The sequence below is a fragment of the Papio anubis genome, chromosome 9, assembly GCF_008728515.1.
Source record: "Papio anubis isolate 15944 chromosome 9, Panubis1.0, whole genome shotgun sequence".
Taxonomy (NCBI): Eukaryota; Metazoa; Chordata; class Mammalia; order Primates; family Cercopithecidae; genus Papio; species Papio anubis.
The window spans coordinates 97,488,371-97,506,120 of NC_044984.1; the positions used below are offsets into that span (position 1 = coordinate 97,488,371).

The 17,750-nt window shown below is 38.2% G+C and overlaps 1 long non-coding RNA gene across 1 annotated transcript in view; it reads right to left on the reverse strand.

Annotated features, from left to right (window-relative positions):
* Positions 1-473: 473 nt before the first annotated feature.
* Positions 474-17,750, reverse strand: part of LOC103876022 — a 151,520-nt gene continuing 134,243 nt past the window's right edge. Inside the window, exon 4 of the long non-coding RNA XR_002515821.2 lies at positions 474-11,799. This is a non-coding gene — a long non-coding RNA (uncharacterized LOC103876022). The remainder of the gene's footprint in view (positions 11,800-17,750) is intronic.

Sequence of the window (17,750 nt, forward strand, 5' to 3'; positions counted from 1 at the left end):
AACATGTTTTGGAGGTTTCAGAGGGTGCTGTGCAACTAAAGGGCAGCTCCTGCCGCTTTCTTAATCCCTTCATTTTGAAACCCCAATAACTCAAGGGAAACTTAATACATATGTTTCTGATTCGCTTACACTGCTTCATCAAAACGGTGTTTTGTAAGAGCTATTTGATATCTAGGAAGCCTTCTCAGTCTTCTTTCTAAGCCTTTTATTTTGCTCCAAGAAATCACGTTTTCTTTGTGTTCAGCAGAATTGGAAGCAGGGAAGGCTTAAGTTAGGTTCAAGGTCATACAAAATCAGTACAAGTTTGGAAGCTGGCAAACTATGTTGCTTTCCTCTATTACAGCACCAAGCAGAAACTTAACAAGGGAAACACCCAAGGATATTATCAAAAGCAAATGCCATAAGTTATTTTCACTTAGTATTCCATTTAGTAATTAATCAAAACCTGTATTTCTGCTTTCCTTTTTCTCTAGTTTTTTTTTTTTTTTTAGATTCAGGAGGTACATGTGCAGGTTTATCACATGGTATAATATGTAATGCTGGAGTTTGGGTTTCTATTGAACCGATTATCCATTTCTGTTTCCCAAGATCCTGACTGTCACATACTAAATGACTTTAAAATTTAAGCATGTTCACTCCATTTTACAGATGGAAAAATCTGTCATAGACTAAAGTGGTTCATGGTTTGCTTTGGTGCAGAGACACTATAATTTGCTAAAAGCACCAGCTACTCTGAGTCATATAACCATCCTGACTCATAGAACGCTGGTAAGAAACATGTAGCAGAAGAGACATCCACTTTGGATCGTAGCAGAGCCTGTTAAAGCTGGGGCATGTTACTGTCTTGGGGGCAAGTTCAAGGTTTGAAATTTGAATACTTAATCATTGCAGTTCTCTAAAAGAGTGATAATAACTGAGAAATATCAAAGTAAGGCCAGTTATTTGAGAGTGGTTTACAATAATATACTGGTTTATAATAACACTTACTGAGCACTTACATGGACCAGGCAGCATTGTGCTAAGTGCTATACGAAATTAATATCTTTCAATTCTCATATAATTCTATGAAGTAGAGACTTATTTTTATGACCGTTCTTAAATGAGTAACATGAGGTTCAACAGTTTAGAGGGAAATTTTATTAGGCCAGGTGTGACTGTTTCAGTTGTCTCTAATATTAGTACACCATTTTATTCAACAGGACATGATATTTAAATGTTTAATGGATAGTCTCAAATTTATGCGTAAACAGTGTAGGTAATGTTATGAGTTTGATATTATAAACTAAAACCCATTGTTATCTCTGTTGTGACAGTAGTAAATACTGCAGATAAATATACGTTTTGCAGTTTTATATCCTTGACCAGTTGGCCTTTGCCAGAGCATTCTGCCCTGCACTGATTAGGTGATATATCTTATTTGTTTAACATTTTTCTGGGGCTATTAGGTTTTGATTCCTAGGGAGCATAGCAATTGGGATAGAACTTACAAACAGATCAAATTTTTCCCAAAGATAAAAATAAGAAGTCACAATCCTAGAATGTTAGGAGAATTTTCCATGAGGAAACACTGCTTCAGAGGTACACTTCTGTGAAGATGGCAGAATTCTAGAGGGTTCATTCTAGATATTTTGTTATTGTTGTTTCCCAACATTTAGCACAGTGCCTGGCAGGTAGCAGGCCCTCAGTGAATTTTTGTTGAAAGGAGGAATAGATGACTAAATAAGAAATAGGGGCCTTCTATATTCCCCAGCCTGGAGCTGGACATTTATTAGAAGACACTTATAGGACAGTTGGCAATTTTTGTGTCAAGATCTTTGCTTTTGCATAGACTCATATGTGGAGAATTAACCAGTTGGTTTTACTATGTTAATTGAGTTGAAGTCACCTCTTTCTTCTTCCCACCAAAATCAGTGGTAGAGAAAAGTGCTCTGCCATGGAATTTGGGGTAGCCAGCTTCCGGTGGATTTTCTCCTGAGATTCATGTCCCTGCGGAGTCTCCTCCTGTATGGAATGGGACTGACCTATGCATTTAGTAAGATATTAAAGCAATGATAAAGTGTGACCTGTAAGAGTAGGTCATAAAATGTAGCTTCCATTTTGTTCTCTCTTAAGTCACTTGCTCTGGGGGAAGCAGTCACCATGCTGTGAGGACATGTAAACAGTTTTCTGGAGAGATCCATGCAGTGAAAGTCTCAAGAATCAACTCGACAACCCCGTGAGTGTGCAATCTTCAAAACCAATCTTTCGGCGCTAAGCAAACCTCAGATGACTGCAGCCATGGTTATCATCTTGACAACAACCTCGCGAGAGACCCTGAGTCAGAACCACCCACCTTAGCAGCTCCTGAACTTCTGGCCTACACAAATGGTGAGATTTTTTTAAAAGAAAGTGTATTGTTGCATTCAGCTGCTAAATTTTGAGGTAATTCATTTTGCAGCAACAGCTAAATAATACAGAATTGCACTGAGTGACACAGAGTCAGCCTAGAACATTTAGGAAAATAAATATTTACTGTCAATGGGCATCTCTTTACAGGGCGTATCTTCTTCCTATTCATACTGGCCCATAAGAAATTGTTAATGAGACTCTAATATTTCATATGAGAATTAGACCTAACAATATATTTTCTTAGTGATGCTTCACATGGGGTGGGTGTAATTTGTAGAGATTTTGTTAACAGGGTGTGTGTGTGTGTGTGTGTGTGTGTGTGTGTGTGTGTGTGTGTTAAAGATTCCCAGTCATCTTGATTCATACTGAAATTAATTCTGAAACATCATGAAAATTGGATTCTGGTGTTTTGTCTACTGTGGAACATTGGTCAGGAAACTTCAACTCTCTGAATCTCAGTTTGCTTATTGAAAAGTGAAAAACTGAAAGTGTCTCTTAGTTAAAAGTTTTATGAATAAAATATATTAAAAAACAAAACAAGGCCTGAAGATCATGGTCAGTATTCTTGGAATTGAAAGACAGTTACCTGGAAAACCTCCGTATGTCTGCAATTGACACTGAAGAGATTTTAAAGTGAGCATATGAGTGCTGTTATCTACCTGCTACCCACACATCCTGTATTAGAACCCAGAGACAACAGGACATCTCCTGCACAGATCTCAAAGGATAGCAATGGAGCAAGTCATCAGTGTGGATAAACTATTCTGAAGATTAGCTCTCAACAATTGAATTTTTCTTGCTAAGATTCCATTTTCCGTGACTTGTTTAGTGCGGTCTGATGCCTGAAGGAAGAAAAGTCAAATGCGCTTGCTTGTTCCTAGTATCAGCCAGAGGATGATCTCAACCAGGCTTTTTTGGCTTCAGGGAGGAAACGTTTTGGGTGACACAGGGAAAGTGAATGGCTATGGCACCTTGTGGCATTGGATGGGATTCAGGATGAGGCACAGTCACCACCGCATTAAATGCTGAAGCCTTGAGGAACTTCAGACAAATGGCACTTAGAAGAAATGCAAATTGAAATGGGAAGTTTGAGTCCTTTCTCCAGCACTTACTAGATGTGTAACTTTGGGTAAAGTATTTAATCACTCAGGGTGTCACCCTCTGCAAATGGGCCTAAAAAAAATCCACCTCATAGTGTTGAGCGATCAGATGAAAAACCCCATAGAAGACATTAAGCATGGGGTTCTGAACATTGTGCTATGTAACTAATGATCTCCAATATCGTAATAGTTACAATTACAATTCCACCTATGATCCAAGTGGTTTCATTATGAATATTCTCTTTGGAGATAGGCTTTAGGGAGGTGAAGGCATTTTTTTTCCCCAGAAAGATACCTACATTTCAACTGGGAGTTGTAGAATATTTACAAATCCTGCCTTTAAAACAGACCAGAGAGAGGACGTGGATTCTTTCACATTAAGAAAAGCAGAAACTTAAAAAATCAATGTATGATTTTATAAGACTTATTTTATTAGAAGCAATGGATAACTTTTTGTTCCTGAGAGAGGGAAGGCTCTCCATGAGAGAGACAGTAATGTCATTATTCATGCTGTAAGCCAGCCCACTTCAACTGCTGGTCTTCACAATGCCTACAAGTGTAAAAAAAAAAAAAAAAGAATACAAAAAAACCACTTGCTTCCTTTTTTATGAGTATTGACATTCTTGTGCAGTATTAGGAGAGCTAATTTAGCTTCCAGTTCTAAGAATTTTTGAATCTATAGCCAGTAATTATTGGCATTCAGGGGTACAAAAGAGGAAAACAAAGCCTGCAAATTCTAGCACATTCATGTGGGATTGGGAGCTGAATTAGGATCCTCACACCCCATTGAATGATCAGCCCCCTATTAGAGCTTTATTAAAATGGTAATGATTATATGCCAGCTATAGGCAGGCAGCCGCACCTGTCAAAAACTACCCCGATTATCCTGTTCATTGAACTGTCTGGCTCTTGAATCAGTGTCTCAGGTTTACTCCTCTGAAGTTTTTTTTTCCCTCCTTGCCTCAAATAAAAAAAAGATACAAGAACAAACATTTTCTTGGAGTCACAGAGCACTCTTGTCTTTCTTCTCGTTTTGTTTTTGTATCTGGTATGGAAAAATGATAGAGAAGCTATCCTCTCTTTGGTTTGGGATAGAAACAGGAGAAAGAAACAGAAAACATGTAAAGTTCCACCCCCCAAAAATTCAAATGTTAGTAGGAGAAAATGCACATCTATAATTAATCTGGAAACTGGGATCATTCGATTGTCAGCCACATGTATTATGATGAAGGGGCAGATTCTTGTTATTTATGCGTCAGTTACCTAGTTTAGAGATCTGTTGTCCTTCGTTTAAAAGACATTTGGGGTTTTCACCCATCTTTTGCTTTTAGAAATGCATAAAACAATAATGGATTTCGTTTGAAATCACCCTTTTTTCCAAGATTGAAACAACATTGAATGCACAATGTTGTTTTCTTACAAGACCAAATTTTGTCCTCACTAGGAGGAAAAGCTCTTTTAAACTATTCAATTTATTGGTTTGTCATATCTATAAGAGAAGAGCCTCTCAGTAGGAGAGGGCTCTGGCGGGTTGAGCGTCATCACAAGTACTTGTGACAGATGCTGTGATGGTAACTGATCACAGCACTTGCAGAGAAGGATCAATATATGGAGAAAAGCAGACTTTTTGGGTTTGGTTTGCTATGTTCTTGTTTGTTAGAAAATAGCTTTCTCTGACTAGTAAAATTTCTTGGGGATACCACAAAGGATGTTAGTTTCCTTCAATATCTACTGGCATCAACAGATTTCTATTACCTCTCAGCCATAAGTCTTAGTCACTGGAGAACAGAGCAGGAAGTAAACGAATTGTTTGTTTAACGTTCGCTTTCTGGTAGGATGTCCCCTGGATATGCTTTGAAGATGCACGGAGCTAACAATAGACAGAACTAATCTCAAATTCCTTATGCACACTCTTTTGTTAGTTTGCACGGGGGGGAAAAAAACCAGCATATGAATTTGGAATTTTGTGGCACTTACCTACCAGAGAGTAACCTTGGAGTTCCAGTCCTTTTGATATTACAGCATAAAAATATTCACCACTAGGTCTAAGTTAATAGACCTCTTAATTACATGGAGCTGCTGCTTGCATTACTGTAACAACAGAATAACACACCTTTTACAGTAATTCACAATTTATCTGAGACATTCTGAGAATGCTATTTATTTATTGAATGACTCCAGTGCAACATCTTCTCCTGCCTTCCCCACACTCACCACCCAATCTCTACCCTCCCCTATCCAGCCAGTATGAATTGAATATCATGAAGTATCAACTGAAGAATTCTCAAGCCATTGCTGCAGCATTTGTTAAGGACTGTATCATGAGATAATCACATATAGAAATAAGTGGTTACTTCACAGTTAAGGCTATTGCCAGGGCATCTAAGTGGCCAAACCCTTTTCACAGTCCTCGACCTTACTATAGCATGAATGATTGTTTGCCCCTCTGTCCAGAAACACTTAGCCTGACACCTGTGTGATGCGCCAACAGCCTGGGTCTCCCTCTTCCCTGTTTCACTTCTGACTCCTCTCACCACTTCCTGTCCACATCTGTGGACCTTTCTTAGGACTATAACTTTGGCATCTTTTCTCTTTTTGGCCTTGCATAGGGCTCTGTTTCCTGCATCCCTTCTCTTTTCTTTCAACATTTCTTCTTAGCAGTTGTATCTTATCCCATGATTCCTACTGCTTCCTCTGTAAAGAAAACTTCGAATCTCAACCTCAAGCCAAGGTTGCTGCAGTCATTCATTTCTCACATCTGGTTTCTTATTTTTCAAGATTGTCCCATGAGTCTCCAATTCAGTTTGACCATGTTTGAGTTGGTTGTTGTTAAACCTGTTTTGAGGTCTATAGATTCAATCTCTGCCCTTTTTTGCAGCAGGATATTTTTGTGATGAACTGCAGAGTACATTCCACTTTCCACTACCGCTTCCCCGCCATGCCCATTTATACATTCTATCCTACAGTGACTGCCATCCAAGTGGCAGTAAGGAAATTCCATAGAACAAAACATTCCTTGGTCTTGGAGTTTGAAAGCCAGGACTCCAAGAGAACTCAGTGTAAACATAATATTTGGAGAAATTTGTAGTCAATTTCAGCTTCCCTATGCACATACACTAGATAAGGATGTCTTGGGTTGGAGGGAAAGGTGAGAGGGACAAAGGGGATGTGAATAAGGAGGGAAGTAGGTGGGCTCTAGGACAAGGATACCAGGACTGACCACATTCAGGACTTGCCTAGTCTCCACTTCTGGGGACAGACATCATCCTTAACCAGACCCATGAACCACAGGTACCTGAGCCAGTGTTCACTGCTCACAGAAGCTTCACCTCAGTGAGCAATGTACATGGCCATGTTGAGCAGCTCTATTAATAGTTCTTCATGATAGCATCTGGTACTAATCTGTGGATAGTAGCCAGCAGAGGTGACTCAAGACTTAGGTGTCCTAAGTCCTAAGACTTTGCTCAGTCATCTGTGCAGGCAGCCTCCTTTCACTGACTTTGCTAACCTCTCCTCTCTCACTCACCTCTTGAGATGGAGAATGGACTCTGGTCTGTATACTTAAGGGAGGGCATGGTGCTGTGGGAGGAAAAGTCCAAAGTGTATTTGACTAGACATGAGAAGGATCTGCTCAAGATGTTCCTCCTGGTCGAGACAGTGATGGGAGAAACAGCTTGCCCCTAAAAGTCTCTTAAATCAATGACTTTGTTTCTACTTTCCCTGTCACTAGCCTGTATCCGGTCTCTATGACCATCTTATGCCATTACATCCTTGATTTCTCATTCTTCCCACCCATTTTGCCCCTTGCTGTCAGGCTAACCTTCTTCAAGCCTGGATTCTTTCAAGTTAGTTCCCTATTGAAACACTTTGAATGGTTTTCCCTTTCATACTGAATGAAGTTCAAACCCCATTCATGGCTTTACTATATAGGTATCAAAACCAATCTTACCTCCTACAAGCCTTAAAGGGAACAACCCATTACTGAATCTGTTTTAATCCATAGATCACAGAAGCTATTCTTCCTTATTATCTCAACAGGATAATAAGGTATTTCTAGGTATTCACTCCTAGAGGTTCATTTAATTCATGATTTCTTTGCCCTGGTACCTTCCTTTTACATGAAAAGCTGGGAGTCATCTCTTCCTCCTCTGACTTTCCACAGCTCTTCATCACCACCTCATTTGTGACCCTTTTATCTTTAAATACGTTATATGCACATGTTTTATTTACCCTCATAAATGGTGTGACCCTTGAAAGTAGGAACAGAATAGGATTCCTCTCTAAATCATCTAAAAAACCTAGACGTTGCCTGCCACATAAAATTCAAGATACACATTTGTTGGAAAAAAGATTATTTTCTTTCATTAAATATCAGTGGTTTGTGTCATGTGTCTGTTTGGATTGAACTGTTGTTAATGTGTTCTGAAGTAATTATCTAGTAAAACTGTTTAATTCCTGAGCTAAGTAGTATTGAGTATAAAAGGTTAGAAGCATTTAAAAATCTAACATCAAAGTTAATTTTATTACTCTATGGACTGAATAAAATCAGCTTAAATAACTTAAAGTAGTAGTATTTAATTTTACCACAGGTCCAAAATCTTGGGGTGATTTTGACTTCACTTGTTTATATCTCAAAATCAACTGGAAAATCCTGCCAGGGTTTCTTACCACCTCTGCTGCTACTCTGTTTTAAGCTGCCACCAACTATCACCTGAATTATGGTAATAGACCCCTGATTGGTTCCTTCCCTCATAGTCTATTTCAACACAGCAGCTGAAGTGATCCCATTAAATCATAAGTCAGATCATGTCATACCCTCATTGGAAACCTCTAGTGGCCCCATTGTGTTCACAATAAACTCTAGTGCTCTTATACTGCTCTACCAGGCCTTGCCTGTTCTCCCTCCAGCCCCACTTTATCTGTGACCTCTTTTCCTACCTTGCCACTCCTTGGTAGCTCTGATCCCTTCACACTGGTCTCCTTGCTATCCTTGAACACACCAGGTACTGTTCTGCCTTGGGACCTGTGCCCCACATTTCTTTGCCTGAAACACTCCTCTTGTAGATTTGGGTAGGACTGTGTCACCTGCTTCAAGTCTGCCTAGATGTTACCTTTTCAATAAGATCTACTCCCAATGGCCCTGTTTAAAATTACATTCACCTTACTCTTCATTCCCTACAGTGTATTACCTTCCAACACACCATACACCTTACCTATTTATTATGAGAATATAAATTCCCTGCTAGAGCAAAAGTTCCACAGAGGCAGAGGGTTTTTATCTGTTTTGTTCAATGATGTGTCCTAAGAGCTTAGATCAATTCCTGACACATAATAGGTGCTCAGTAAATATTGAGTGAATAAATGCTGCAATATTAAAGTTGAAAGGGAGGACTTTGAAGAGCTTCTGGTGTAGTGGTTCCTGATGTGAGGGCTCTAAAAGTCTTAATAAACAATTTTCAGAAACCCTAGTGAAAATTATACATTTGGCCATAATAAAATTGCCCAGTTCTGTGGTTCCCAAACTGTGTGCCAGGGATCACTGGGGTTGGAGGTGGGGTTCTGAAGTGAACTCATAGGGGCACTGAGGGATAATTCTAAATTTATGGAAAACACAGCAACACTCAACATCTGTCAGACACCAGGCACATTTCTAGCTCAAAGTGGTTCACAGTCTCAAAATTAGATTGTGCTCCATTTCTTTTGCTAACCTATTTTTGTGAAACTGACTTTTTGGTCATTGCTGTGGTAGAAAGCCATCAGGTACCATGTGAAAGTGAACGTAGAACAGGAAATTACAAACAAGGTTTGTAAAGGCATACAATGCCCAACAGGCACACATTTTTTTTGTTGTTGTTAATAAATAATCATGGTTTTATAAGAATGGAATAATTTTTTTTTCAATTTAGGTGTATTTTTTGTTAAAATGGCTATCATTTGAATAAAAGTTCTTAGGACATAAATGCCTATTAAGTTGTTTGGAATCAAGTACTTAACAAACAGAACTTTTAGATATTTATTTTGGCCTTGAGGCACTGTGAAAAACTTTTTGAGGCCTCCAGGGTGCCATGAAAGGAAAAAGTTTGAGCACCTCTGACCTTGACTTACTAAAGTATGACTTTATTGATTTCAGTTACAATCATATTAAATTAGCTTGACACCCTTGTGGTCCCGTGTTTATGAAAAGTTCTGATTGGCAATACCATAAAGATTTTTAGTAGAAAATAATTATTAGTGAATAACAGCAAATTAATTATTAATAATTATTTCTTAGACTAACTCTTTCAAAACATAAAGAAGCTGAGGAAAAGATATTTACAGGGTCCTTGGTGGAGGATGGGTGGAAAAACTTACATCTCATTCAAGGCCCTGGTTGAACACATGAGGAAACTGAGACCTGGCACAGTTTAGTGACATGCTTCCAGTCACACAGTTGGTGAAGGAAGAACCAGGGCCAACAACTAGTGTCTTGCCCCTTTTCCACTGTACTTCACCAGGCTTCCTCCTTGTGTCTGTATGGTGCTTATAAAGAGACTTTTGAATATATTGTGATGTTGATAGGCAAACAGTCACTGTACATGTTCTCTACTAAAGAGGGTACTTTCCTCTCAATGTTGTGTCCTTACAGTCTGGCAAAATTACTGGAACACATACTAAAAGTTCATGCTAAATTGAATTATTTATGACCATTTAATCTACAGATCATATTTCTTAATCTCAGATAGATATTGAAAATAATTAACCTAACTGGAAAGGTAAAGTATCACTTAGTTTACAAAAGAAAGCAATTAATGCTAGTTAATGTGTCAATGCATTAAAAATTGAGTATGTTGAGCCGATGGACTCGGAGATGATTTTAGTTCATAGCACTTCTTGTGAAATGCCAGGGAATATAGAGAACTATATATAGCACTATCTATTAAGAGAAACATCTGATTAAGTAGACAAAGGCTTTAGCATTCTTTATGTAGTACATGTCTTAGGATTTGAATATAAGAATATTTTGAATTTCATCCTAGGCAACAGAAATACCAGTCTCATGAAGTCCAAATCAGTAATCTGAGAAATGTGTTCAGTTAGTGACTTTAAGTATTTAGAGTTGTATACAGAGTCTTTCAAAACTGAGAAAATATAGAAAAATGCCTGCTGCTTTAACATTTTGCACTGTACAGATGGTTCCCTGGCCAACATAATTTTCTCTCTCATTTTGATGATACGGACTGGAAAATGTCTCAACCAAATTAAGCTAATGGAGGTCAGTGTGTAGTATGTGCCATTAATTTGAAAAACAAGGAGATAGATAGAGGAAAGACAGGTAATGATTTGTGACAGAGGCACCCAAATTTGATTTAAACAATTCAATTATCCTTTTTAAAGTCCCCCATAGAAATGTGCTGCAAAGCCCTTCATTCCCCACTCGTGCGGATGGGACACAAAAACTGCTTTTGATAATGGTTCCATATCACTTCCTCTGTGACATGCTGTGGGGATTGCAAGCCACAGAACAAAACAAACATCTTCATGTCCTATTGTGAAAAGTCCAAGGTGGTCATGCAGGTGAAGAGCTGTCCTCATATGACCTGAAGAACAGGAGATTGCAAGTTGCACATAGAAAGGCTTTCTTAGACAACATCCCTCTGGAAATATTGGGCCAATATTCCCAAAGCAGCTCTAGCATTACAAAAAACTTCTTTAAGGAAATTTCTATCTGCAGCTGCCAAAGGATGCAAGGTAAATTTATGGTTCCGCCATGGCCCCAGAATGGGAACCAATGGAAATACGTACACTTGTTGAGGAAGGAGAATCATACCCTGGCCCTGTGGCCTATTAGGTACCTAACCATGGGCAGATTGGTTAGCTCCTCTAGGCATCATTTTTTTAATGTGTAAAATGGAGATAATATTAATACTTACCTCATAAAACCCTTAGAAGGATTAAATGAGCTACTTCATATAAAGCCCTTATAAACAAATGACACTTATGTAGGTCAGAACTAACTTACTAAGGATACCAGAGAAACTATTTAAAATAAATAAATAAATAAAGATTTCATATATTTTTGGTTTTTCTTATTTTAATAATTGCAAAAAAATTCAAAGTCTGCGTTTTAGTCATCATCTGGGCACTTCTTTGGAAACCAATGCACGTCATCTCTCACCCTGAAAAGAAGCAAGGGTCATTTGCTTACCTTGACATCGTGCAGCTTCATCTAGAGAGGTATAGCCCATGTATGAGTTAGTGATCTTTTGAAAATGTTGCCTAAGAGAAGCACCAAAACGAAAGTCAGAAGGATCCATTAGCATCTTTCTAACATCTGAAACAGGACACCACAAAAGTATTTCAGAATCTTTTAAAATGCAGGCTTGGCAAAGGGCTCTACCTATAATAATGCCTACAGGGACTGCAAAACCATCATGCTATCCTGCATATTCATGGAATGAATAAAAGCAGCTAGGTGGATTTGACTGAGCAAAGACTGCAGTTGTAAGTGGTATCTGGCACACAGTAAGTTCTCAATTCCTGGAAGCTAAGATGATGGTAACAAACATAACAGATACAGCAGAAGGGAAAGCACATCTTAAGAAGAAAACAAAAAAGAAATTCAATTAGATATTGTGTGTCAGTGACAATGTAGATAATAAAAAATTTGCTCATGCTACCATAAATATTTGATCTGGAAGTAATTTTTTTTAACTACAGTATCCTGAAGCTCCCCATTTGCAAGGGCTATGAGTTGATATAAGGCTACAAAATATTAAATAGCTGATCATATTTTGTGGGACTCCTAGATGGAAAATGCAAACACATAGCTCACTTTTTGAAAACTTTGTGATGTGGATTACTTAACTGAACAATTATTGAACATTTACTCATCTCCATGTGTTTAGTCAACCAAAAATCATCAAGATGTAGAAATAACTTTGTAACGGCTCTTTGTCTAGCAAGGGATACAGATACACAAACCAATAATTTAAAAATCTAGTGGAGGAAAGAGGTATATACAGGAGCATACAGATACTGGACACTGAAGATATTCAGAGGCCAGAACTGGTGCTTGGAGGGTAAGCTGAGGAGTTAAGAATTTTTAATCACTTTGACCATTGCCTACTTTGTCAAATATGAAGCCAATTATAACAGATATTTCTTTCAGAGAACACTGAAAGAATGAAGAAAGTATATCATCCCAAGAGAGTAGAGTTGTGTCTTTTACTTAAAATATAAGGCATTTTTCTTATAATTTTAAAATAGTATACTTGGGGAAACCATTTTCTAGTGCTTCTGCATTTCGAGCAAATAGGACCAATTCTCAACAACCTGGTTATAAAATCCCTTTTTTTTCTAAAGTCCTAATATAGATTAGAAAATTTGCATGACATTTTATAGACAACTTTCTTTTCTATGGACTGAGCAAATATACCAAGTTTTTTTGTGAATAAGAGAACATACATCTCTGGAGTAGATAAACCTATTGCTGACTCTTGCTGCCAAATGCCCCCTTTGATTATAATTTCCTCTCTTTTCCACTATAGAATGTTTTTGCCAGATGGAATAATTTACCCAATCTTGCCACACCTACAATTTTTGTTTTGCTCAAAGTGCATTTTTAGTCTGATCCTCCATATTACATGTAATTTTGGTTTTTGCTTGGATGAGGAAATCAAACTGTCTGTACTGTTCTCTGTCTGTTCAGATTCCCAAGGCAGGGGGCAGAGGCCCAGTGTGTCTTGCCTGTGGATCCATACATGCCATCCCCACAGGACTGGCCCAAACTTTGGCGGGCAATCTTACCCACAGAATCGGTGAGCTGATGATGAATGGCTGTGAAGGCTTTGTGATTGCTCAGGCTCCTTTGTGGGGCTGGACAATGGAGGAGGACACAAGTCTGGCTCAGGAGAGCAACGGATAAAACTGCTGGGCAGGATGGCGGGCTCCTGCCGACACGACCACTTGTTGACATTGAAAGAATTTCACAACAACTGAGCAGAAACAGAAACGATTCTGTTCGGCAGGGCTATTAGTTGCAACGTGTGGCACCGGAGCGGTCACTCCTGATGTGTTTCCTCACTAATGAGCTCTGAATGCCCATTAAACTGGGCTGCTATAGGCCCAGAACCATCCGGACAATGGCATGCATGAATGCCTTCCCCTGTTGCTATTGGTTGGCCCAAGGAAGAAACAACTGGTATCACTCAAATTTAAACAGAGTTGACAGTACAGTTAAATGATCATTAATTAGAGTTTGTGGGCAGATAAAGACTCAGAGCCATTTCTAATGACAAGATAGGTTAGCGTGACTCACTTGGAGGCATAACCCAGTCTGGCTCTGCCCTATTTCTTGGGCCATGTGGAGGGGCTTACAAGGGATTTTAGATAGGATAAAATAATCTGTATGATAGTATGTTAGAGAGGACAAATAGAAAGATTTATAAGGCAAAGGAGTTTTTGGATGACTAGGAATACCTCCCAAGATAGTGGTGAGAACTGAATTCAATTATACATTCAAAAAGTCTTCCGGGATGTGGTAGTGAGGTGGAAAGAGTGAGAGACTTTGATTTAAACCCAGGTTTGAATCCTGGCTCTCAAATATACTTGTTGGGTAATCTTGAGCATCATTTTAAACTCGGGAGTCTCCGTTTTTTCACCTGTAAAATGAGATAACCCTAATATCAAATTCACAGGGTTATCACAAGGATCAAAAGAAGACCTTGAAAGTTATGTCGAATCACATGACTGTTGTTGATCTCTTTCTTTTGGGTAGCATACATTATGCATGGATATGACATATGCCTTGGGTAGAATGGTCCACTAGCCTGTAGAACAGTAAAGGTAAAAACTGTTCTAGTGAAAGGGCAGATTTAAACTTGCTTTCCGAACATTTCATTCTGAGAGGAATGACTCAAGCTGCATTAACACCTCAGACAAGCTCAAGAGAAAAGTTGATTATTCTCATAGGCATTTCTCCTAATTGTTCATCTCGTGATAGTTTCTCCTTAAAAATAATGGCAGTAGAGCTGAATTAAGAATAATATTTAACAATAACCATTATCATCAGGAGATTGACATCTTCTTCAGAAAATAAAAAATTATACTCATGTTCATCCTTGATGTCAACATTCATCCCTAAGCTGATCACTCCTAAATCTCTATCTAGAACATCATCTCCTTTGCTATGGTCCATCTCTAGAACCCAAACTACCCACTGAACATACCTAATTGGATATTTCATAAGTGTCTCAAAGTTAATGTCTGTAAATTTTGTAAATCTCAAAATAAAATGTCTGTAATGTCTGTAAAAGTCAGCTTTTGTTGTATTTTAAACTACCCCAAAACTTGGTGGCTCAAAACAATAAGTACTAATTTAGCTCATAATTCTGTGGGTCGGCAATTTGGGCTGAGTACAGCAAGGTGGTTGTTCTGGTGTTGGCTGGATTTACTCATGTGTCTGTGGTCAGCTGTCTGCTAAGGTGAGGCCAGGCTGGCCTAGAATAAGTCAGGATGACTTATCTCTGCTCCATGTAGTTTTCCATCCACTAGTAGGCTAACCTAGAGTTGCTCACATGGGGCTGCATGGTACCAAGAGAAAGAGCAAAGGTATTCAGGGCCTCTTGAGGCCTAGAGTTAGAACTGGTATGCCATTACTTCCTCTTTATTCTACTGGCCAATGCAAGACTCAAGGCCAACCCAGATTCCAGGGATGGGAGAAGAGGAGTGAAATGGGTTTCCACTTCTTGGTGGTAAGAACTTCAAAGATTCATTGCAAAGAAGCATGAACACATGGAAAGAAATAATTGGGACCATTTTTATTAACAGTCCCAAACTGAACTCATTATGTTCCTAGTAAAACTTTTCTTCACCTTTGTTTTCTCTAATTTGGTTAAAAGAATCAAGGTCTTCCCCAAAATCTTAAGGTAATTCTGGGACATTCCATGTTGACATTTACTGGATGACTAAGTTCATGTCTACTTTCTTAATTTATCTTCATTCAAGACTGTCATCATTTCCATTCCAGAAGACTCAGTGTTAATCTAGATCTGTCTCATTTGAGACTGAGCCATTACAGTAACCTAACTGATCTCTCTGTCTTACTAGAGTGTCCAAAGGAGAGAATACAGTCATGGGTTCTTAGTTTCCGTTTCTGGTTGGGCCGGTAAAGTCCCTTCCACCTCCCTCTTTTCAGTGTATCGATACAGACGGAAACTAAAAACTATGGCTTCACACTGCTAAAAAGCCTAAAACAAAACAGAACAATGACAACAACAAAATAAGGCAGGTTGGACAGGCTTGCCTACTGCAATGTATAAAGTTAGCACAAATTTAGCAGCTTAAAACAACTCCTATTTATTATCTCATGATTTCTGTAGGTGAGAAGTCAGGTGCAGGTTTGCTGGATTCTCTATTCAGTGTCTCACAAGGATGTGTTGACAATGATAGTTGGGCTATGTTCCTTTCTGGAGCTCAGGGTCTTTTACCAAGCTCATGCGATTATCGGCAGACTTCAGTTCCTTATAGTTGTAGGATTGAAATGCCTGCTTTCTTGGTGGTCATCAACTAGAGACCACTCCCAGCTCTAGAAGTCACTATTATTCCTGCCACTGGTCTTCTCCATACGTATGAGAGTTTGTTTCTTCCAGGCCAATAGGAACACATCTCACTGACTTTTATCTTTTCTCCACCCTAGTATGCTAAGACAGTCTTAGACGTATCTAACTAAGCACAAGAGTGACTCTCTCACCATCATTTGCTATATAATGTAACCTCATCAAGGGAGCCCTCATATCCATAGGTTCCTTCCAAACTCAAGCATGGGGGATTACATAATGTATACACACCAGGGAGTGGAAAGCTTGGGGACCACTTCAGAATTCTACTACATCTCCCTTCAGCCCATCTTCCCCCAAAATAGCCATCTCTTTAGGATGCAAACTGGATTATACCATCCCTAGGCTTTTAATCCCTTTCTAGATCCCTACTGCCTATAGGATAAAGATCTTCCTTAACTGATTGAATCTCTCCCTTGAAAATATTTCTCACATAAACAAAGACACAGAGAAAAGGCTCTTAGCCTTGGACATAGTACATCGAATCAGAGAGGTAGATAGGCTAGCAGACAAGTCACAGGCATATAAATGATCTCTTTGAACTCAAAATTTACCACCATCTGTTAGATTTTTTTTATTTTATTTAATCATAGCCCCTATGGACCCTGAGAAATCATCAGAAAAAAGACATTTTGAGCCAAGTATTTTTTTTTTCCTTTATGATTCTGGAAAATAAAATGTACGCACACTACATAGAATCATAAGTTCATATTTATTAAAAACATATTAAGACAATTACAATAATTTCCAAAATCTATAGAGTTATAAATATTCAACATAAAGTTAATTGATAGTAATCAATTTCACATACTAGCTCACATTTTTTTTTTTTTTTCCAGACGGAGTCTCTCTGTCGCCTGGCTGGAGTGTAGTGGCACGATCGCATCTCACTACAACCTCCACCTCCCAAGTTCAAGTTATTTTCCTGCCTCAGTCTCCCTAATAGCTGGGACTACAGGCGTGTGCCACCATGCCCAATAGCTATAGACTCCACTGTATAAAGCAGCAATTGGCAAACTTGATATAGATAATGACAAATTAACAAACATGGTTTGCAGTTTTCACATACTTCTTTGAGAAATTAGTAAGACAGCAAAGCAGAAAAAACGATTATTGTAAGTCATGAAAACTTTTGCAAAGAAAAATAAAAATGATTAACTATATATGTCACATACTGGAAACTCACAGCCCCAAATTAGAAAATAGTATTCTTGAAGTAAGCACACAATTAACATTTACAAAATTGACCAAACCAAAAGTCACAAAGTAACTGTCAAAAAGCTCCAGAGAATCGAAATACACATCTGTTTTCTCTCTCCTTGGCACGGGTAAGTATAAAAAATAGAATTATATTTAGAAGCTTCCAATATATTTGAAAATTAACAAAACATATTTTAAAATAATTTACTGTTCAAAATGTGTTCTTTACATTATAAAATATTTAAAATCAAATGACAAGATAAGCACTACATCTTAAAGATTATAAAATAAAGGTAGCACTTAGAGAAAATTTATAATATTTAACACATAAATTAGAAAAGGGGAAAGATTAAAAATGAGTTAAACATTTAAATCAAGAAATTAGGAAATGAATAATGTTGTAAATCTATAGTAACTGAAGAAAGGAAATAATGAAGGGAATATATTAATGAAAAAGAAAAAGAGA